The sequence below is a fragment of the Triticum urartu genome, chromosome 5 (genome assembly GCF_003073215.2).
Source record: "Triticum urartu cultivar G1812 chromosome 5, Tu2.1, whole genome shotgun sequence".
In the NCBI taxonomy this organism is placed as follows: Eukaryota; Viridiplantae; Streptophyta; class Magnoliopsida; order Poales; family Poaceae; genus Triticum; species Triticum urartu.
Window position 1 is genome coordinate 371386577 of NC_053026.1, and position 21903 is coordinate 371408479.

Sequence of the window (21903 nt, forward strand, 5' to 3'; positions counted from 1 at the left end):
GGAGAATATTTGAGTTACGAGTTTGGTCTTCATTTGAAACAATGCGGAATAGTTTCACAACTCACGCCACCTAGAACACCACAGCGCAATGGTGTGTCCGAATGTCGTAACCGCACTTTATTATATATGGTGCAATCTATGATGTCTCTTACTGATTTACCGCTATCGTTTTGGGGTTATGCTTTAGAGATGGCTGCATTCACATTAAATAGGGAACCATCGAAATCCGTTGAGACGACACCTTATGAACTGTGGTTAGGCAAGAAACCCAAGTTGTTGTTTCTTAAAGTTTGGCGATGTGATGCTTATGTGAAAAAGCTTCAACCTGATAAGCTCGAACCCAAATCAGAGAAATGTGTCTTCATAGGATACCCAAAGAAGACTGTTGGGTACACCTTCTATCACAGATCCGAAGGCAAGATATTCGTTGCTAAGAATGGATCCTTTCTAGATAAGGAGTTTCTCTTGAAAGAAGTGAGTGGGAGGAAAGTAGAACTTGATGAGGTAACAGCGGTCAAGAACATCCTAAAATACCTGAAAAGGACTAAGGATATGTTTCTCGTTTATGGAGGTGACAAAGAGATCGTCGTAAATGGTTACATCGATGCAAGCCTTGACACTGATCCGGATGACCATAAGTCACAAACCGGATACATATTTTTATTCAATGGTGGAGCTGTCAGTTGGTGCAGTTCCAAGCAGAGCATCGTGGCGGGATCTACGTGTGAAGCGGAGTGCATAGCTACTTCGGAAGCAGAAAATGAAGAGTCTGGATGAAGGAGTTCATATCCGATCTAGGTGTCATACCTAGTGCATCGGGTCCAATAAAAATCTTTTGTGACAATACTGGTGCAATTGCCTTGGCAAAGGAATCCAGATTTCACAAGAGAACCAAGCACATCAAGAGACGCTTCAATTCCATCCGTGATCAAGTCAAGGGGGGAGACATAGAGATTTGCAAGATACATACGAATCTGAATGTTGAAGACCCGTTGACTAAGCCTCTGTCACGAGCAAAACATGATCAGCACCAAGACTCCATGGGTGTTAGAATCATTACAATGTAATCTAGATTATTGACTCTAGTGCAAGTGGGGGACTGAATGAAATATGCCCTAGAGGCAATAATAAAGTTGTTATTTATATTTCCTTATATCATGATAAATGTTTATTATTTATGCTAGAATTGTATTAACCGGAAACTTAGTACATGTGTGAATACATAGACAAACAGAGTGTCACTAGTATGCCTCTACTTGACTAGCTCGTTAATCAAACATGGTTAAGTTTCCTAGCCATGGACAAAGAGTTGTCATTAGATGAACGGGATCACATCATTAGAGAATGATGTGATTGACTTGACCCATCCGTTAGCTTAGCACGATGATCGTTTAGTTTGTTGCTATTGCTTTCTTCATAACTTATACGTGTTCCTATGACTATGACATTATGCAACTCCCGAATACCGGAGGAACACTTAGTGTGCTATCAAACGTCACAACGTAACTGGGTGATTATAAAGATGCTCTATAGGTGTCTCTGATGGTGTTTGTTGAGTTGGCATAGATCGAGATTAGGATTTGTCACTCCGATTGTCGGAGAGGTATCTCTAGGCCCTCTCGGTACTGCACATCACTATAAGCCTTGCAAGCAATGTAACTAATGAGTTAGTTGCGGGATGTTGCATTACGGAACGAGTAAAGAGACTTGCCGGTAACGAGATTGAACTAGGTATTGAGATACCGACGATCAAATCTCGGGCAAGTAACATACCGATGACAAAGGGAACAACGTATGTTGTTATGCGGTTTGGCCGATAAAGATCTTTGTAAAATATGTAGGAACCAATGTGAGCATCCAGGTTCCGCTATTGGTTATTGACCGTAGATGAGTCTCGGTCATGTCTACATAGTTCTCGAACCCATAGGGTCCGCGCGCTTAACATTCGATGACGATCGGTATTATGAGTTTATGTGTTTTGATGTACCGAAGGTTGTTCGGAGTCCCGGATGTGATCACGGACATGACGAGGAGTCTCGAAATGGTTGAGACATAAAGATTGATATATTGTAAGGCTATGTTTGGACATCGGAATGGTTCCGGGTGAGTTCGGGCATTTACCGGAGTACTAGGGGTTACCGGAACCCCCCGGGGAGTGTATGGGCCTTATTGGGCCTTACTGGGAGAGAGGAGGAGGCGGCCATGGTGGAGGGCACGCCCCCCAAGCCCAAGCCGAATTGGTTGGGCCCCCCCCCCTTTCCTTCCCTCTCTTCCCCCTTCCTTCCTCTCCTACTCCAATTAGGGAAGGGGGAATCCTACTTCCACCGGGAGTAGGACTCCCCCCTTGGGAGTGCCATGAGAGGGCCGGCCCTCCCCCTCCTCCACTCCTTTATATACGGGGAAGGGGGGCACCCCATAGACATACAAGTTGATTGTTTGGCCGTATGCGGTGCCCCCTCCACAGATTTCCACCTCGGTCATATCGTTGTAGAGCTTAGGTGAAGCCCTGCGTCGGTAACTTCATCATCACCGTCATCACGCCGTTGTGCTGACAAAACTCTCCCTCGACCTCAGCTGGATCTAGAGTTCATGGGACGTCACCGAGCTGAACGTGTGCAGATCGCGGAGGTGACGTACCTTCGGTGCTAGGATCGGTCGGATCATGAAGACGTATGACTACATCAACCGCGTTGTCATAATGCTTCCGCTTACGGTCTATGACGGTACATGGACAACACTCTCCCCTCTCGTTGCTATGCATCACCTGGATGGATCTTGCGTGTGCGTAGGATTTTTTTTTGAAATTACTACGTTCCCCAACATGTTTGGTAACACCGATGAGGAGGACATCGCCGAGGCCGTGCCCCAGCGCCACGACCACGAAGATGCCGTCACGTCCGTGAGCGCTGATACGTCTCCGTCATATCTACTTTTCCAAACACTTTTGCCCTTGTTTTGGACTCTAACTTGCATGATTTGAATGGAACTAACCCGAACTGACATTGTTTTCAGCAGAATTGCCATGGTGTTATTTATGTGCAGAAACAAAAGTTCTCTGAATGACCTGAAACTCCACAGAGCGTCTTTTTGGAAATAATAAAAAATACTGGCAAAAGATCAAGAGCAGGGGGCCCACACCCAAGCCACGAGGGTGGGGGGCGCGCCTGCCCCCCTGGGCGCGCCCCCCTACCTCGTGGGCCCCTTGGAGCTCCCCCGACCTCAACTCCAACTCTATATATTCACTTTCAGAGAGAAAAAAAATCAGGGAGAAGGATTCATCACGTTTTACGATATGGAGCCGCCGCCAAGCCCTAAAACCTCTTGGGAGGGCTGATCTGGAGTCCGTTCGGGGCTCCGGAGAGGGGAATCCGTCGCCATCGTCATCATCAACCATCCTCCATCACCAATTTCATGATGCTCACCGCCGTGCGTGAGTAATTCCATCGTAGGCTTGCTGGACGGTGATGGGTTGGATGAGATTTATCATGTAATCGAGTTAGTTTTGTTAGGGTTTGATCCCTAGTATCCACTATGTTCTGAGATTAATGTTGCTATGACTTTGCTATGCTTAATGCTTGTCAGTAGGGCCTGAGTGCCATGATTTCAGATCTGAACCTATTATGTTTTCATCAATATATGAGAGTTCTTGATCCTATCTTGCAAGTCTATAGTCACCTACTATGTGTTATGATCCGGCAACCCCGAAGTGACAATAATCGGGACCACTCCTGGTGATGAACGTAGTTTGAGGAGTTCATGTATTCACTATGTGTTAATGCTTTGGTCTGGTACTCTATTAAAAGGAGGCCTTAATATCCCTTAGTTTCCATTAGGACCCCGCTGCCACGGGAGGGTAGGACAAAAGATGCCATGCAAGTTCTTTTCCATAAGCACGTATGACTATATTTAGAATACATGCCTACATTACATTGATGAATTGGAGCTAGTTCTGTGTCACCCTAGGTTATGACTGTTACATGATGAACCGCATCCGGCATAATTCTCTATCACCGATCCATTGCCTACGAGCTTTCCATATATTGTTCTTCGCTTATTTACTTTTCCGTTGCTATTGTTACAACCACTATAAAATAGCAAAAACATTACTTTTTCTATCATTACCTTTTGCTACCATTACCACTACTATCATATTACTTTGCTACTAAGCACTTTGCTGCAGATATTAAGTTTCCAGGTGTGGTTGAATTGACAACTCAGCTGCTAATACTTGAGAATATTCTTTGGCTCCCTTTATGTCGAATCAATAAATTTGGGTTGAATACTCTACCCTCGAAAACTATTGTGATCCCCTATACTTGTGGGTTATCAAGACTATTTTCTGGCGCCGTTGCCGGGGAGCATAGCTCTATTCTTTGAGTCACTTGGGATTTATATCTGTTTATCATTATGAAGAACTTGAGAGATCCAAAAACCAAGATTTATCCCTTAACTACGAGGGGGGGTAAGGAACTGCCATCTAGTTCTGCACTTGATTCACCTTCTGCTTTGAGTAAGCTTGCGACACCTAAACCTGCTTCTGCTATTCGTTCTGATATGTCGCATGTTATTGATGATGCCACTTCTGCTATGCATGATACTTATGATGAAACTACTTCTATGCTTGATACTACTGTGCCACTTGGTGAATTTCTTGATGAACAACTTGCTAGGGTTAGAGAGAATGAAATTATTGAAACTGATAATATTGACGAAAGTGATGATGAAGACTCTCCCCCTAATAAATATGAATCGCCTGTTGTTCCTGAGGGTTATGTTTTGGAAAAAGAAGCTGCTATAGCTATTTTAGCTTGCAAGGATAGATACGAGCTCAAGAGGTTATTAGCTAAATGGAAGCAGCAATCTCTTAATGCTAGAATGAAACCTGACCCTGCTTTTGCTACTTCACCTATCTATGTTACTGATAAGGATTATGAATTCTCTGTTTATCCTGATATAATTACTTTGGTTGAATCTAATCCTTTTCATGGCTATGAATCTGAAACTGTTGTGGCACATCTTACTAAATTAAATGATATAGCCACCATGTTCACTAATGATGAGAAATCTCGCTACCTTTATATCCTTAAAATATTTCCGTTTTCATTAAAGGGTGATGCTAAGATATGGTTTAATTCTCTGGACCCTAGTTGTGTGCGTAGTTCCCAGGATATGATTTATTACTTCTCTGCTAAATATTTCCCTGCTCATAAGAAACAAGCTGCTTTGAGGGATATATATAATTTTGTGCAAATTGAAGAAGAGAGTCTCCCACAAGCTTGGGGGAGGCTTCTCAAGTTACTTAATGCTTTTCCTGATCATCCTCTTAAGAAAAATGAAATACTTGATATCTTTTATAATGGACTAACCGATGCTTCCAGAGATTACCTGGTTAGTTGTGCTGGTTGTGTTTTCAGGGAAAGAACACTAGATGAAGCTGAAATTCTATTGAATAATATGTTGACAAATGAAAATAATTGGACACTTCCTGAGCCAGCTCCTGAGCCTATTCCTAAACCAACTCCGAAGAAAAGAGGTGTTCTATTTCTCAGTCCTAAAGATATGCAAGAGGCAAAGAAATCTATGAAAGTGTAGCGACCAGACCTCAAACAGACTGATCTCTATGCTCCGGTGTCATCCCTGGATCAGTAATGCTGACACCACACAGTACTCGGAGGATTTATAGCAGAGTAGCAATCACACACTTATTACATCGAGTGTCTCAAAAGAGAACTTATTACAATAAATATGGCTTAAGGCCATCTAATAACGATAACAGCGGAAGGCTTGGAAGATAGGTGAGTCCATCAACTCCAACGGCATCACTGAGTATAGAACCACGACCTAAAAACTCCTTAATCGTCGTCTGAAAAGTCTGCAACATTAACGTTGCAGCTCGAAAACGGGTCAGCACATGGAATATGCTGGCAAGGTAACACATAGAGAGTAATGGAATGAAACAGCTATACTATATGCATATTTGGCTGGTGGAAAGCTCTATGGTTACAGTTTTTGCGTAAAGCTAATCTTTCCCTACTTCAAAGGAATAAATTTGATTACTATCATGGTGGTTGTTAAACATTGAGAATGGTTGACAGCATTCTCAATCCCAATTAGAATAACATCATTAAACCCAACAAAATTAACTTTAGAGTAACATGTTGAGATTCACATGATAATCTAGGTACTAGATACTCAAGATTATCCATAACCGGGGACACGGCTAACCATGATTAGTTCATTACACTCTGCAGAGGTTTGCGCACTTTTCCCCACAAGACTCGATTGCCTCCGTTTGGTTTCTCGCACTACAGGGTGTTTGAGAAGACGGATGACCGAGACATAGTCTTTCAGAAGCACTAGCACCTTACGATCGGGTAGACCGTACCACCTAAATCCCCTACATCTGCTAGTCTACCACTGTAAGAGTTCGCACAACTTAGTCAACTATGCCAGAGCCCATACTGGCTTGTGGCTGCACATGGAAGTTTCTAGTATGAATAATCTCATGATCCCTTTGAGCCTGGGTGGCGGTCCAAAAGAAAAACAGGCAAGTCCTGGAAACCAGGTGCCTCAATCCACCCAGATGTGTGTTTAAGTTGCCACCTTAGATAAACCATTAATTATCAATCTCACATCTGTCATGGATTTCACTCACCCAATCCACGTCTACTAGCATAGCATGGCATAATAAGCAAACGTAGAAGTAACTCCCAAAGGTTTGATAATAAACAGGTAATAGGTACTACCTCATCTACTTCCCATCCCACAATTTAATTAGATCCTAATCATGCAATGTGTGAGGATTGATCTAATGCAATAAAACTGGGTTGTAGAAAAAGGTATGATCAAAGTGTTACTTGCCTTGCTGATGATCCGCGAAACCTAGAGATTCAAAGTAACAGGCGGCGCACTCCAGGTATTCTATCGCAGACAAACAAACAAGCATACAATAAGTACTCATCTAATGCACAAGTAAAACTCAAATAGAAGATCTAACCAGAAAGTTCAACTTAAGAACCCTGGTTTGCAAAAAGAATCAAATCGAACGTAGCAAAAGAAATCAAACGGCGAAAGAAAACAACTTCGTTCTAGTAATCTGGATCTAAGTAAAATTTTACAGTAGCAAAAACTTGTTTAAGTTGATTATTCGGAAAGAGGGTTTCGAGACGAAACTCCAGGCGCTTGAATCGCCTGATTCCGATAAACGAGCGAAAAGTTATACTAAAACGAAAATCGGATCAGAAATCGCGATCAGAAAATAACCACGAAAAATCTGACAAAAAAGAAAAACGACGAATAGAATTTTTTTTAAACGGCACGGAAAACAAGGCGGCGGCGAACCTCGGGCGGCGCGCTGCTCCGGCGGCGGCGGCAGCTGGGCTGGTGGCGGCGGCTGGGCCCTAGGGTTTCGGCGGCTGGGCTCTAGGGTTTCGGCGGCTGGGCTCTCTCTCTCGCCCGGGGCGGCGGCTTATAAAGCCTCGGCCGGCGGTGTCCTGGCCGAGTACGGCCCAAAGTCGGTTCCGCGCTTTTTTTTAAAAAAAATAATTCCGCTCGGAAGAAAAATAAAAAGAAATACTAAACGGACTCCAAAAATCACGAAATAAATTTTCCCGGGTTTCTAAAATCAAGCCCGATAAAGTGAACATTTATCTGGGCCCAAACTACAACTTTGAAAAACGCGCATTTTTCCTAAATTCAAATAAAAATACCGAAAAACTCCGAAATAAATCTTATTTGATTTTTTATTAAATCCTCAATATTTCTATATTTTGGGAAAGTCATTTTATTCCCTCTCTCATATTTTTGTAATAGAAATAATTGATGATAAAATAAATAAAATCAAATGGTCCTGTTTACAAAATTTGAGAAAACTCAAATATGTAAATAACGAAATCCCCAACTCTCTCATGGGTCCTTGAGTTGCTTAGGATTTTCTAGGATCAAAACCAAAAGCAAAATAAAATATGATATGCATGATGACCTAATGTATAACATTCCAAATTGAAAATTTGGGATGTTACAAACCTACCCCCCTTAAGATGAATCTCGCCCTCGAGATTCGGGTTGGCTAGAAAATAGGTGAGGGTGGTCCTTGAGCAAATCTTCCTCTCGCTCCCAGGTGGCTTCATCCTCCGTGTGGTGGCTCCACTGAACTTTGCAAAACTTGATAACCTTGCTGCGAGTAACTCGGCTGGCAAACTCGAGAATCTTGACTGGTTTCTCCTCATAGGTCAAATTGTTATCCAACTGAATTGCTTCTAATGGCACTGTGTCTCTCAAAGGTTTGTCAGCCATCTCCGCGTGACACCTCTTCAACTGGGAAACGTGAAACACATCATGAACTCCTGTCAATCCTTCTGGAAATTACAACTTGTAGGCCACTTCTCCCATACGCTCCAAAACTCGATATGGCCCTACAAATCGTGGTGCTAACTTCCCCTTAACTCCAAAGCGCTTAATCCCTCGAAGTGGGGATACTCGAAGATAAGCTCTGTCTCCGACTTCGTAAACTGTCTCCTTGTGTTTAGAATCTGCGTAGCTCTTCTGCCTGGACTGGGCTACCTTGAGCCTATCGCGAATCAACTTCACCTTCTGTTCAGACTCTTTAATCAGATCTGGTCCAAACAGCTGGCGGTCTCCAACTTCGTCCCATGACAACGGTGTCCTGAACCTCCTTCCGTACAGAGCTTCGAAAGGTGCCATCTTCAAACTGGTCTGATAGCTATTATTGTAAGAGAACTCTGCATATGGCAGATTATCGTCCCAACTAGATCCATAATCTAGCGCACAAGCTCTCAGCATATCCTCCAAAATCTGATTGACTCTCTTGGTCTGTCCATCTGTCTGCGGATGAAAAGCTGTACTAAATTCTAGCCTAGTACCCAAAGTCTCATGCAACTCCTTCAAGAACTTTGAGGTAAACTGGGTTCCTCTATCTGATACGATGCTCCTCGGAACTCCATGCAGACATACGATCCTGGTCATGTATATCTTTGCCAACTTAGCACTGGTGTAAGTGGTCTTTACTGGGATGAAATGAGCTACCTTCGTCAATCGATCAACTACAACCCAAATCGAGTCATAGCCTGAATGAGTCCTTGGTAATCCCGTGATAAAATCCATTCCTAGCTTATCCCACTTCCATTCGGGTATCGACAATGGTTGTAACAATCCTGCTGGCTTCTGATGCTCTGCCTTTACTCTCTGACATACGTCACAAACTGCTACATACTCCGCAATATCTTTCTTCATTCCGGTCCACCAGAAAATATCCTTCAAATCCAAATACATCTTGGTATTTCCTGGGTGAATCGAATACGGTGAATCATGTGCCTCTTGCAGAATCAACTTTCTGATCTCCGGGTCATTGGGTACATAAACACGGTCTTCAAACCATAGGGTGTCGTGCTCATCCTCACGAAATCCTTTAGCTTTTCCTTCTTTCATTTTCTCCTTTATGGAAGCAATCTCTTTGTCAGTTTTCTGAGCTTCTCTGATTCTATCCATCAAAGTTGACTGAATTTCCAACGTTGCTACATAGCCTCTCGGAACTATCTCCAAACATAGTTCACGAAGATTTTCTGCTAACTCCTTGGGTATTTCTCCCGTCATTAACGTATTGACATGGCTCTTGCGGCTTGATGCATCAGCTACTACATTAGCTTTTCCGGGATGGTAATGTAATTTCATATCATAATCCTTGATGAGCTCCAACCATCTCCTTTGTCTGAGGTTCAACTCCTTCTGTGTGAAAATGTACTTCAAACTCTTATGATCCGTGTACACCTCACAATAATTTCCGATGAGGAAATGTCTCCATGTCTTCAAGGCATGCACTACGGCTGCTAACTCCAAATCATGCGTGGCATAATTCAATTCGTAAGGCTTCAGTTGTCATGAAGCATACGAAACAACTCTCCCTTCCTGCATAAGCACTGCTCCAAGTCCTCGACGTGAAGCGCGCAATACACCTCATAATCCTTGGTTTGATCTGGCAAAATCAACACCGGTGAGGTAACCAAACGGTTCTTCAATTCCTGGAAACTAGCCTCACACTCGTCAGTCCATTTGAACTTAGTGTCCTTCTTCAGCAACTCCGTCATAGGCTTCGCAATCTTTGATAACTTCTCAATAAATCTCTGGTAGTATCCTGCGAGTCCAAGAAAACTCCGGATCTCTCCAACGGTAGTTGGGGCTTCCCACTTGGTCACGGTTTCAACTTTAGCGGGATCTACTGCTATACCTTCTCCGGATATAACGTGTCCGAGGAATCCTACTTCCTTCAACCAAAACTCACATTTGCTGAACTTGGCATATAATTGGTGTTCTCTGAGCTTTCCAAGTACCAAACGCAAATGCTCCTTATGCTCCTCTTCATTCTTCGAGTATACCAGGATATCATCAATGAACACTACGACGAACTTATCCAAAAACTCCATAAACACTTTGTTCATCATGTTCATAAAATAGGCAGGCGTGTTAGTCGGACCAAATGACATAACGGTATACTCATACAGTCCATATCTTGTGGTGAATGCTGTCTTCGGAATATCCTGTTCTCGAATCTTCAACTGGTGGTATCCTGATCGCAAATCGATCTTGGAAAATACTTTAGCTCCTTGCAACCGATCAAACAGATCATTGATCATGGGTAGTGGGTACTTGTTCTTGATCGTTACTTCGTTCAATCCTCGATAATCAACAACCATTCTTAACGATCCATCCTTCTTCTCCACTAGAAGTACTGGCGATCCCTAAGGCGAAGAACTTGGGCGAATATATCCCTTATCCAGTAACTCCTTAATCTGCTTCTTAATTTCCACCAAATCCTTTGCTGGCATCCTATATGGTCTCTTTGATATTGGCCCAGTGCCTGGCAATAGCTCAATCAAAAACTCAATGTCTCTATCCGCTGGCATGCCTGGCAACTCTTCGGGAAATACATCAGGAAAGAAAAAGGTATTAAAGCTGAAGATGTTAAGAATTTACCTCCTATTGAAGAAATACACGGTCTTAATTTACCGCCTGTTGAAGAAACATATGATCTTAATCCATTACCTATTGAAGAAATACATGGTCTTGATAACCCGACACAGGTAGTATAGGTAAACTCTCTCTATAGATATGACAAAGCTGAAATCCCTTTTACTAAGTTTGCTAGCCAATGCTTAGATGAGTTTGATAATTTTATGGTGAAGCAAGACGATTTAATGCCTATTTTGGTAGATAATTGAAATACAATTCAAATATGCTTGAACACTTGGGTGATTATATGGCTAATGTCAAAGGTGAACTTAAACTTATTAGTAAACATGCTTCTATGGTTACCACTCAAGTAGAACAAGTACTTAAGGCTCAAAATGATTTGCTCAATGAATTGAATAGTAAGAATAATGATTATGTTGTTAGAGTGGCTACTAGAACTGGTAGAATGACTCAGGAACCTCTGTATCCTGAAGGCCACCCTAAGAGAATTGAGCAAGATTCTCAGAGAAATAATATAGATGCACCTAGTCCTTCTAAAAGGAAGAAAAAGAAAAATGATAGGACCTTGCATGCTTCTAGTGAACCTATTGCCGAAACACCTGAGAATCCAAATGATATTTCTATTTCTGATGCTGAAACACAATCTGGTAATGAACCTGAAACTAGTGATAATGTTAATGATAATGTTTATGTTGATGCTCAACCTAGCAATGATAGTGATATAGAAATTGAACCTATTGTTGATCTTGATAACCCACAATCAAAGAATCAACGTTATGATAAGGAAGACTTTTTTGCTAGGAAACACGGAAAGGAAAGAGAGCCTTGGGTTCAGAAACCCATGCCTTTTCCTCCCAAACCATCCAAGAAAAAGGATGATGAGGATTTTGAGCGCTTTGCTGAAATGATTAGACCTATCTTTTTGCGTATGTGATTAACTGATATGCTTAAAATGAATCCTTATGCTAAGTACATGAAAGAAATTTTCACTAATAAAGGGAAGATACCGGAAGCTGAAATTTCCACCATGCTTGCTAATTATACTTTTAAGGGTGGAATACCAAAGAAACTTGGGGATCCAGGAGTACCCACTATACCATGCTCCATTAAAAGAAACTATGTTAAAATTGCTTTATGTGATCTTGGAGCCGGTGTTAGTGTTATGCCTCTCTCTTTATATCGTAGACTTGATTTGAATAAGTTGACACCTACTGAAATATCTTTGCAAATGGCTGATAAATCAACTGCTATACCTGTCCGTATTTGTGAGGATGTGCCTGTTGTGGTTGCAAACGTTACTATTTTAACGGACTTTGTTATTCTTGATATTCCCGAGGACGATAGTATGTCCATTATTCTTGGAAGACCCTTTTTGAATACTACAGGGGCTGTTATTGATTGCAACAAAGGCAATGTCACTTTTCATGTCAATGGTAATGAGCATACGGTACACTTTCCGAGGAAACAACCTCAAGTTCATAGTATCAACTCTATTGGAAAAATTCCATCGATTATTATTGGAGGTTTTGAATTTCCTCTACCTACCGTCAAAAAGAAATATGATATTCTTATTATTGGTGATGTGCATATCCCCATTGAGGTAACATAGTGTTATTCGAAATTTCTCTAGTTCCATGTTATTCGGAATGAGTTCGTTAACAAGACTTGATCAACCTTGTTAGTGGATTCCTTTTGATGAGCATGAGATGGATGAAATTAGAAGGCACAACCTTCTGTACCCTCCTTTTACTTTCTGTTATTTATATTGAATAAAATAAAAATAAGTATTTTTTTTCATCTGTTATCTGATTTATCCGTGCAATATGAAAATACCCCGAAAATAAAAGTTCTCCAAATGCTCTGAAATTTAAATATGATTTTTTGGAATATTTGAGAATATTTGGCACTGAGAACACAGCACGGGGGGCTTCCACCTGGCCACGAGGGTGGAGGGCGCGCCCCCTGCCTCGTGGGCCCATGGTGGCCCTCCTCCACTTATTCCTGCACCCATACACTCCTTCTTCCTCCCACAAACATGATTATCCAGTTCAAACCCGAGTCCAAGCTCATTTTGCTGCCATTTTTGATCTCCTTGCTCAAAGCACCTCTCACAAAACTGCTTGGGGGGATTGTTCCTTGGTATGTGACTCCTCCATTGGTCCAATTAGTTTTTGTTCTAGTGCTTTATTCATTGCAAATTTGTGCTGCCTAGGTGACCCTGTTCTTGAGCTTGCATGTCAAATTTATGTGGTTCCAAGTAGTCTTGATGCATGATATAGGCTCTAGGCACTTGTAGGAGTAGTTGCTATCAATATTGTTGAGTTTGGTTCACTTTTATTTTTGAAAGTTACTAAAAATTCAGAAATTTTTCAGAGGAAGAAATATGTTTAGGAAAATGTACCAAGGTGGATCTTCAAGGAAATAAGAGCCCATGCTTGCAATGCATGATGCTGACGATGAGCCACCAAGGGACGCTCTAGTGCGGCCCTATGAATGGCCTTCAAAGGACTTTATGGATCGAGCGGAAATCAAGGAAGAATTTAACGCATATTTGCGCAATGCTGATCTTGTGAGCTTCGAGGAGGAAAACTGCCGCCAGTACCACTATCTCACTAGTTCCTTTGTGAGGAGGTTTGAATTTTCATCTTCACGCAATTCTCCAACTGTCTTGTTTGATCTTTATGAAAAATCTTATACGATGGACTTAGAGGATTTTACCACTGCTTGCAAACTTCCACAATGGGGTAGTGTCAGGGAACTCGCAAATCTGAATTTAGAGATTTTCTTGCTAGTATAACTGTGGGGGAATCTAGAGATATAACACAAGCTACCATAGGGAGCATTCACTTTCCTGCTATACATTTATTTGCTCTCTTCATAGGTAGATGCATTAATGGTAAAGATGAGGCATGTCAATGTGTGTCCCTGACCTCAGTATTCTTAGGAGTGCTGTGTTAGGAGATAAATCTTATAATTTGGGAGCCATTGTTGTACGTAGGTTGCATCTTAATAGATTTAATGGAGATTTCTTTGGTGGAATTTATGCAACCCGCATAGCTATTTTTCTTGGTATAACCATACATGAAGATGATATTGAGTTGCCTCCTGCTTATTTGGATTATGAGGCTGTGGTTCGTCATCAGTTTGTTGAGAGGAACGATCAGTTCCTCCAGTACCGACTAATCTTTGACAGGCGACACACCTATCACGTCGCTCTCCCTGCTTCTACTTTCTTTGACTTTCAGGCCAAAGGGAGATATTCTATAACCAGAGAGGAGGCGGAAGAGTATAAGAGGAGAGCTGAGATAGCTCGCCTCCAAGCTGCAGCCCACGATGCAATGACTGCTGCATCTCAGTACGACCCCAACTACAACTTTGGATATCCGCCAGGCCATCCGTGGCATTAGACCAACTTAGGCCAACAGCCTAAGCTTGGGGGAGTACATATTTCTCACCGACATTATATTCATGTTCACACACTCATTTCTAGATGTCGGTGCTCATACTTTTTCATTGTAATATCCATGTTAGTTTATTTTCTCTTTTTATGCTTTCTTCTTGTGTGCTTAATAAACCTTAACAAAAACCAAAAAAGTAGTTGTAGCCTTTAGCTAGTTTTAATTTCCATGCTTGTAGTAGTAATTAAAAAGAAAACCCAAAAAGATTTCCTGTTCTTCTTTTGCTTGTTGGGAGCTTTCCCGTGTAAATAGTTTTATTTCTTTTCTTTTCTTTGGGGGTCGATAGGATAAGACCGTGATTAAATTGTTGAAGTGGCTCTTATATGCATTATTGTTGAACTGACAAAAGAACCCATATTGCCTTGTCTTCTCCTGTTTATTGAATGCTTGCAGATTCCAGCTTAGTCCAATGCACGTGCACTATTATTATTATCCACATCGTTCGGTCGTGCAAGTGAAAGGCAATTATGACGATATATGATGGGCTGACTGAGATGAGAAAAGCTGGTATGAACTCAACCTCTCTTGTTTTTGTAAATATGATTAGTTCATCGTTCCTGATTCAGCCTATTATGAATAAACATGTTTGCAATGACAACTAGAGATCATAGTTTCTTATGCCATGCTTAATTAGCTAGGAGCTTATAATGGTTTACCTTGCGTGCTAACATGCTATTAAAATGGTTGTGATGTGGTATGATAGGGTGGTATCCTATTTTGAACGATTCGAGTGGCTTGACTTGGCACATGTTCACGCATGTAGCTGAAACAAAATCAACATAGCCTCTACGATATTTATTTTCATGGTGCATTATATCCTACTCATGCTTGCATTCGATGTCGATTAATTTTAATGCATGTTGGTCGCTTCCCAGTCTCTTTCTAGCCTGCACCTGTACTAAGCGGGAATACTGCTTGTGCACCCAATCCCATAAACCCCAAAGTTATTCCATATGAGTCCACCATACCTACCTATATACGGTATCTACCTGCCGTTCCAAGTAAATTTGTATGTGCCAAACTCTAAACCTTCAAATAAATATCATGTTTTGTATGCTCGAATAACTCATGTATCAACTAGGGCTGTCTGTATTTTCCATGTTAGGCGGGTTATTCTCAAGAGGAGTGGACTCCGCTCCTCACTCACGAGAAAATGGTTGGCCACTGGCATGCCCAGTCCCATGCTTTATGCAAATCAAATCAAAATAATTGCAAACAAAACTCCCCCTGTGACTCTTGTTAGTTGGAGGCACTCGTTGTTTCGAGCAAGCCATGGATTGATGCTTGTTGGTGGAGGGGGAGTATAAACTTTACCATTCTATTTGGGCACCGCCTATAATGTGTGTAGCATGGAAGATATCACCATCTCTTGGTTGTTATGTTGACAATGAAGGTATACCGCTCAAAATTTTATTCACCTCTATTTCAAAACCAAGCTCTGGCACCTCTATAAATCCCTGCTTCCCTCTGCGAAGGGCCTATCTATTTACTTTTATGTTGAGTCATCATCCTCTTATTAAAAAGCACCAGTTGGAGAGCACCGCTGTCATTTGCATTCATTATTGTTAGTTTACATTGAGTATGACTTGACTGGATCTCTTTTACCATGAATACAAAGTCTAGTCAGTCCTTGGTCTTTAAAGGTGCTCTGCATTTATGTTTTGCGGTCTCAGAAAGGGCTAGCGAGATACCATCTTGTTATATCATATTATGATTATTTTGAGAAAGTGTTGTCATCCGAGATTTATTATTATTGCTCGCTAATTGATTATGCCATTGATATGAGTAAACATGAGACCTAGGTGTTATTGTGAATATGGTTAGTTCATAATCTTTGCTGAAAACTTGAATGCTGACTTTACATATTTACAACAACAAGAGCAAACAGAGTTTGTAATTTTTTTTCTTTATCACTTTCAGTTTGTCAACTGAATTGCTTGAGGACAAGCAAAGGTTTAAGCTTGGGGGACTTGATACGTCTCTGTCGTATCTACTTTTCCAAACACTTTTGCCCTTGTTTTGGACTCTAACTTGCATGATTTGAATGGAACTAACCTGGACTGACGTTGTTTTCAGCAGAATTGCCATGGTCTTATTTATGTGCAGAAACAAAAGTTCTCGGAATGACCTGAAACTCCACGGAGTGTCTTTTTGGAAATAATAAAAAATATTGGCAAAAGATCAAGACCAGGGGGCCCACACCCTAGCCACGAGGGTGGGGGCGCGCCTGCCCCCTACCTCGTGGGCCCCCTGGAGCTCCTCCGACCTGAACTCCAACTCTATATATTCACTTTCAGAGAGAAAAAAATCAAGGAGAAGGATTCATCGCGTTTTACGATACAGAGCCACCGCCAAGCCCTAAAACCTCTTGGGAGGGCTGATCTAGAGTCCGTTCAGGGCTCCAGAGAGGGGAATCCGTCGCCATTGTCATCATCAACCATCCTCCATCACCAATTTCATGATGCTCACCGCCGTGCGTGAGTAATTTCATCGTAGGCTTACTGGACGGTGATGGGTTGGATGAGATTTATCATGTAATCGAGTTAGTTTTGTTAGGGTTTGATCCCTAGTATCCACTATGTTCTGAGATTGATGTTGCTATGACTTTGCTATTCTTAATGCTTGTCACTAGGGCCCGAGTGCCATGATTTCAGATCTGAACCTATTATGTTTTCATCAATATATGAGAGTTCTTGATCCTATCTTGCAAGTCTATAGTCACCTACTATGTGTTATGATCCGGCAACCCCGAAGTGACAATAATCGGGACCACTCCCGGTGATGACCGTAGTTTGAGGAGTTCATGTATTCACTATGTGTTAATGCTTTGGTCCGGTACTCTATTAAAAGGAGGCCTTAATATCCCTTAGTTTCCATTAGGACCCCGCTGCCACGGGAGGGTAGGACAAAAGATGCCATGCAAGTTCTTTTCCATAAGCATGTATGACTATATTCAGAATACATGCCTACATTACATTTATGAATTGGAGCTAGTTCTGTGTCACCCTAGGTTATGAATGTTACATGATGAACCGCATACGGCATAATTCTCTATCACTGATCCATTGCCTACGAGCTTCCCATATATTGTTCTTCGCTTATTTACTTTTCCGTTGCTATTGTTACAACCACTACAAAATACCAAAAACATTACTTTTTATATCATTACCTTTTGCTACCGTTACCACTACTACCATATTACTTTGCTACTAAGCACTTTGCTGCAGATATTAAGTTTCCAGGTGTGGTTGAATTGACAACTCAGCTGCTAATACTTGAGAATATTCTTTGGCTCCCCTTGTGTCGAATCAATAAATTTGGGTTGAATACTCTACCCTCGAAAACTGTTGTGATCCCCTATACTTGTGGGTTATCAGGCGCCGCCGGCAGCGAGGAAGAGTAGTGCACGATAGGTCACCACCGCTCATGTCCTAGGAAGGCCACCGCTCCTCCCCTCCCGTCGACGTCAAGCTTGGTGGGCTGAGCATATTCGGCGGATTAGTCGCTTCGCGGTGACGTCGAGGCGTACAACTTCAGTTCCTGGGGCTCCGAAGGCAGAGCTCATGGAGGCGGAGCTGGAGAGTGCCAAGGCGGAACTGGAGACTGTGAAGCTTCAGTTCTCGAGGCTGATGGCCGAAGATGGGACTGGACGCTGGCGATCATTTAGATTAGGCATTAATTATACTTCAGAGCCCGCCTAGGACCACTTTGATGTATTTGTAATGAAATCTATCATGTTTATATGAAATCATGTATGTTTATATGAAATCTGGCCATGTTTGTATGAATTACAGACTTGTTTGAATGAATTTCATCCGGTTGGTTCGAGTTATTGTGAAAATGTATGCAGCTGCGATTAGATGGCTGCCTACGCATCCATGTCTGCGGACTGGCCCCCTCCCCCCTATATGTAGACGGATGCGGGAGGCTTTTGCGGGTTGCCATTGGAGACTTCATTTATTAGGCGCAGTGCATTATAATAAACTAGGATGGTTTGCGAGCGTCCGGACAATTCGCCATGTCAGATCCGACAACGCGGCCCAAAACCCCACTATACTCTCTTTGTTGTAGAACCCTCTATCATGTATTCATGTCGTCAGAGCGGACGTGACGGGACAACCGCCTACCGGCTGACCGACACAACATTCACACAGTCACGACAAACGAGAAGCCTACTCTGACTATTGCCAGCAATGAAGTAGGTCGGTCCGCCTGCTCCGGCTATTTAAGTCGGTCGGCCGTGGACGCGAGCCCTACACCACCACACTCCCGCCTCTCCTCTTCCCACCTATCCCAAATCCACACAACACCACCACCAGTGATCATGATGGGCGAGTCCGACGGCTCCAAGTGGTTCCAATGCTGTAACATCCCAAATTTTCAATTTGGAATGTTATACATAGGTCATTCATGCATATCATATTTTATCGCATTTCCATTTTTGCGATCCTCAAAATTCTAAGCAACTCAAGGACCCTCGGAGAGAGTTGGGGATTTCATAGTTCTCATATTTGAATTTTCTCAAATATCAAAACAAGGATCACTTTGGTTTTAATTAATTTTTATCTCCAAAAATATTTCGTATTAAAAATATATGAGAGGAGATAATATGACTTCTCCAAAATAAATGGAATTTGTAGGAAAATATTAAAACCAAATAAGTATTTTATTTTGGATTTTATTTTCGTTATTTTATTGGAATTAGCAAAAATATGCGTTTTTCAAAATTGCATTGGAGCCCAATTAAATGTTCACTCTGTTCGAAATATTATTAGAGGACCGTGAAAATTTATTTCGGGGTTTTTGGAGTCTGTTTAGTATTTCTTTTATTTGTTTTTCCACGTCAGGATTTATATAAAAAAAAGTTACCGACCTAACCGGGCCGTGTCCAACCTGGACTCTGACCCGGCCGGCCTTTATAAGCCACCCCGCCAGCCCACCTGACCCGCCAAACCCGCCGCCGAAACCCTAGCCAGCCGCCGTGCCCCGCCTCGATTTCCGTGCCGCGCCGCCACCGCCAGCCGCCGCCGCCCCATTCCGCCGCCCCGCCCCCGGATCCGCTCGCCGCCGCCGCCGCCAACCCCGCCGGAGCCGCCCCGACCCCACCGAACCTTGCCGAGGTAGCCGCCCGCCGCCGCCGGTTTTCGTTAGAAAGCCGCTCGGTTTTTTTCGTTCGAAACCCTAGCTCTCGTTTTTTGTTTGTTTTAAGATCGGTTCCGTTTCGGTTTTTTCAGTTCGGTTAAATAGCAGACGTTCGTCCGTACGTTCGTTTTAATGAACGTTGTTAGTCAGTTAGCCGCAGACAACGAACGTTCGTTCATTAGCCTGTTCGTCTTGTTTTATTTTCCAGGGTTTTTCCATGATTATTTTCGATCGCGATTTCTGCCCTAATCTTCGTTCTAGTATATCTTTTCGCTCGTTTATCTGAATCGGGTGAAACAAGCGCCTAGATCTTCGTCTCGAAGCCCTCTTTCTGTTTAACCAACTTAAACAAGATTTTGGTACTCTAAAATTTGACTTTAGCCCAGATTAGTAATCGGATCTTGTTTCTTTCGCAGTTTGAGTTTCGTTGCTCCGTTTGTTTTGATTCTTTTTGCAAACCGGAGTTCTTCAGCTGAACTTTCTGGTTATATCTTATTTGAGATTTACCTATGCATCTTTGCTTGATTGCATATGTATGCTATTGTTTGTTTGCGATAGAATTCCTAGAGTGCGAAGCGTGCTACTACGAGTCTCTAGGATTTGCATATCGTCAGCAAGGCAAGTAACACTTTGATCATACCCCTTTGATTACCCAGTTTTATGCGTTAGTTACAACCCTCACACATTGCATGAGTAGGATCTCTTAACATGTGGGTTTGGGAAGTAGTTGATGAGGTAGGAACCTATTTCCCTTTTATTATCAAACCCTTGGGAGTTACTTCTACGTTATGCTTATATTGCTATGCTATGCTCGTAGACATGGATTGGGTTTGAGTGTATCCATGACAGATGTGAGATTGTTAATTAATGGTTCAACTTAAGGTGACAACTTTAATACACATCTGGGTGGATTGCTTGTGGGCACCTGGAGAATCCAGTGTTGTCCTAGCTAGGATATCCCGGAGTACCCGTGTGATCATCCTATGGTCCGCCACCCAGGCTCAAATGGATCATAAGATTATTCATGCTAGAAACTTCCGTGTGCAGCCACAAGCCATTATGGGTTCTGGCATAGTTGAGTATGTTGTGTGACCTCTTTCAGTGATGGGCTAGCAAATGTAGGGGAAAGTAGGTGTAACGGTCCACCCAGAGTAAAGAGTTAATGGTTCTGAAAGACTGTGTCTCGGTCATCTGTTTCTCAAACACCTTGTAGTGCGAGAACTCCAACGGAGGAGATTGAGTCTTGTGGGGAAAAGTGTGCAAACCTCTGCAGAGTGTATAAACTAATCATGGTTAGCCGTGTCCCCGGTTATGGACATCTTGAGTATCTAGTACTTGAATTATTGATTTGATCTCATCACTCTAAATTAATTTGTTGGGTTAATGATTACTTTAATTGGGATTGAGTTGGAGGAACCTTCTCAATGCTATTTTAACTACCATGATAGTTAAATAAAATGTATTCTTTGTTGTAGGGAAAATTTGGCTTTTCGCAAAAACAATATAACCATAGAGCCTCCACCAGCCATATTGCATGTAGTGATAGCATTTATCTGTTCATTACTCTACTGTGTTATATTGTCAGCATATTCCATGTGCTGACCCGTTCTCAGGCTGCAACGTATCATGTTGCAGACTTTTCAGACGACGAGTAAGATGCCGTAGGTCGTTTGTCATGCACTCAGCTATGCCGTTGGAGTTGCTGGACTCGCTTTATCTTCCAAGCCTTCCGCTGTTATCGTATTTAGATGGCCTTAAACCATATTTATTGTAATAAGTTCTCTTTTGAGACATTCGTTGTAATAAGTGTGTGATTGCTACTCTGTTATAAATCCTTCGAAGTACTGGGTGTGTCAGCATTACCGATCCAAGGATGACACTGAAGCACAGAGACTTGACCGTCTGAGGTCGGGTCGCTACAAATGCGCTCCTCGATACGGGAGGAGGTCTAGATCATGGTGTCGTCGCCCACGGTTTGCAGGCCCCCTCGACGTACATGACCCCCTCTAACATGAAGTTGGAGCCTATCTCCTCGAACGACAAGGATCAGAAGCCATTCGTCCTCACTGAGGCCGCTATGACAGACGACGAGTTCGCGACATATAGCGCTTAGTCGGACTTCACGAACGTTGACCTCTCTGGCCACCCTCTCCACAGTTGCCACGATTCTCCACGACGACGAGGAGCCACTGCTGTCGCGGTCACCAAGGTAGTGGAGGACGTGCCTGCGCACATTCTCGGCGGCACCTCCTCATTCACAGCCTTGTCGTGCCAGGCCCCTCATCCGGGACCGCAGCCTCCGCGAGGAGGCGCGGCG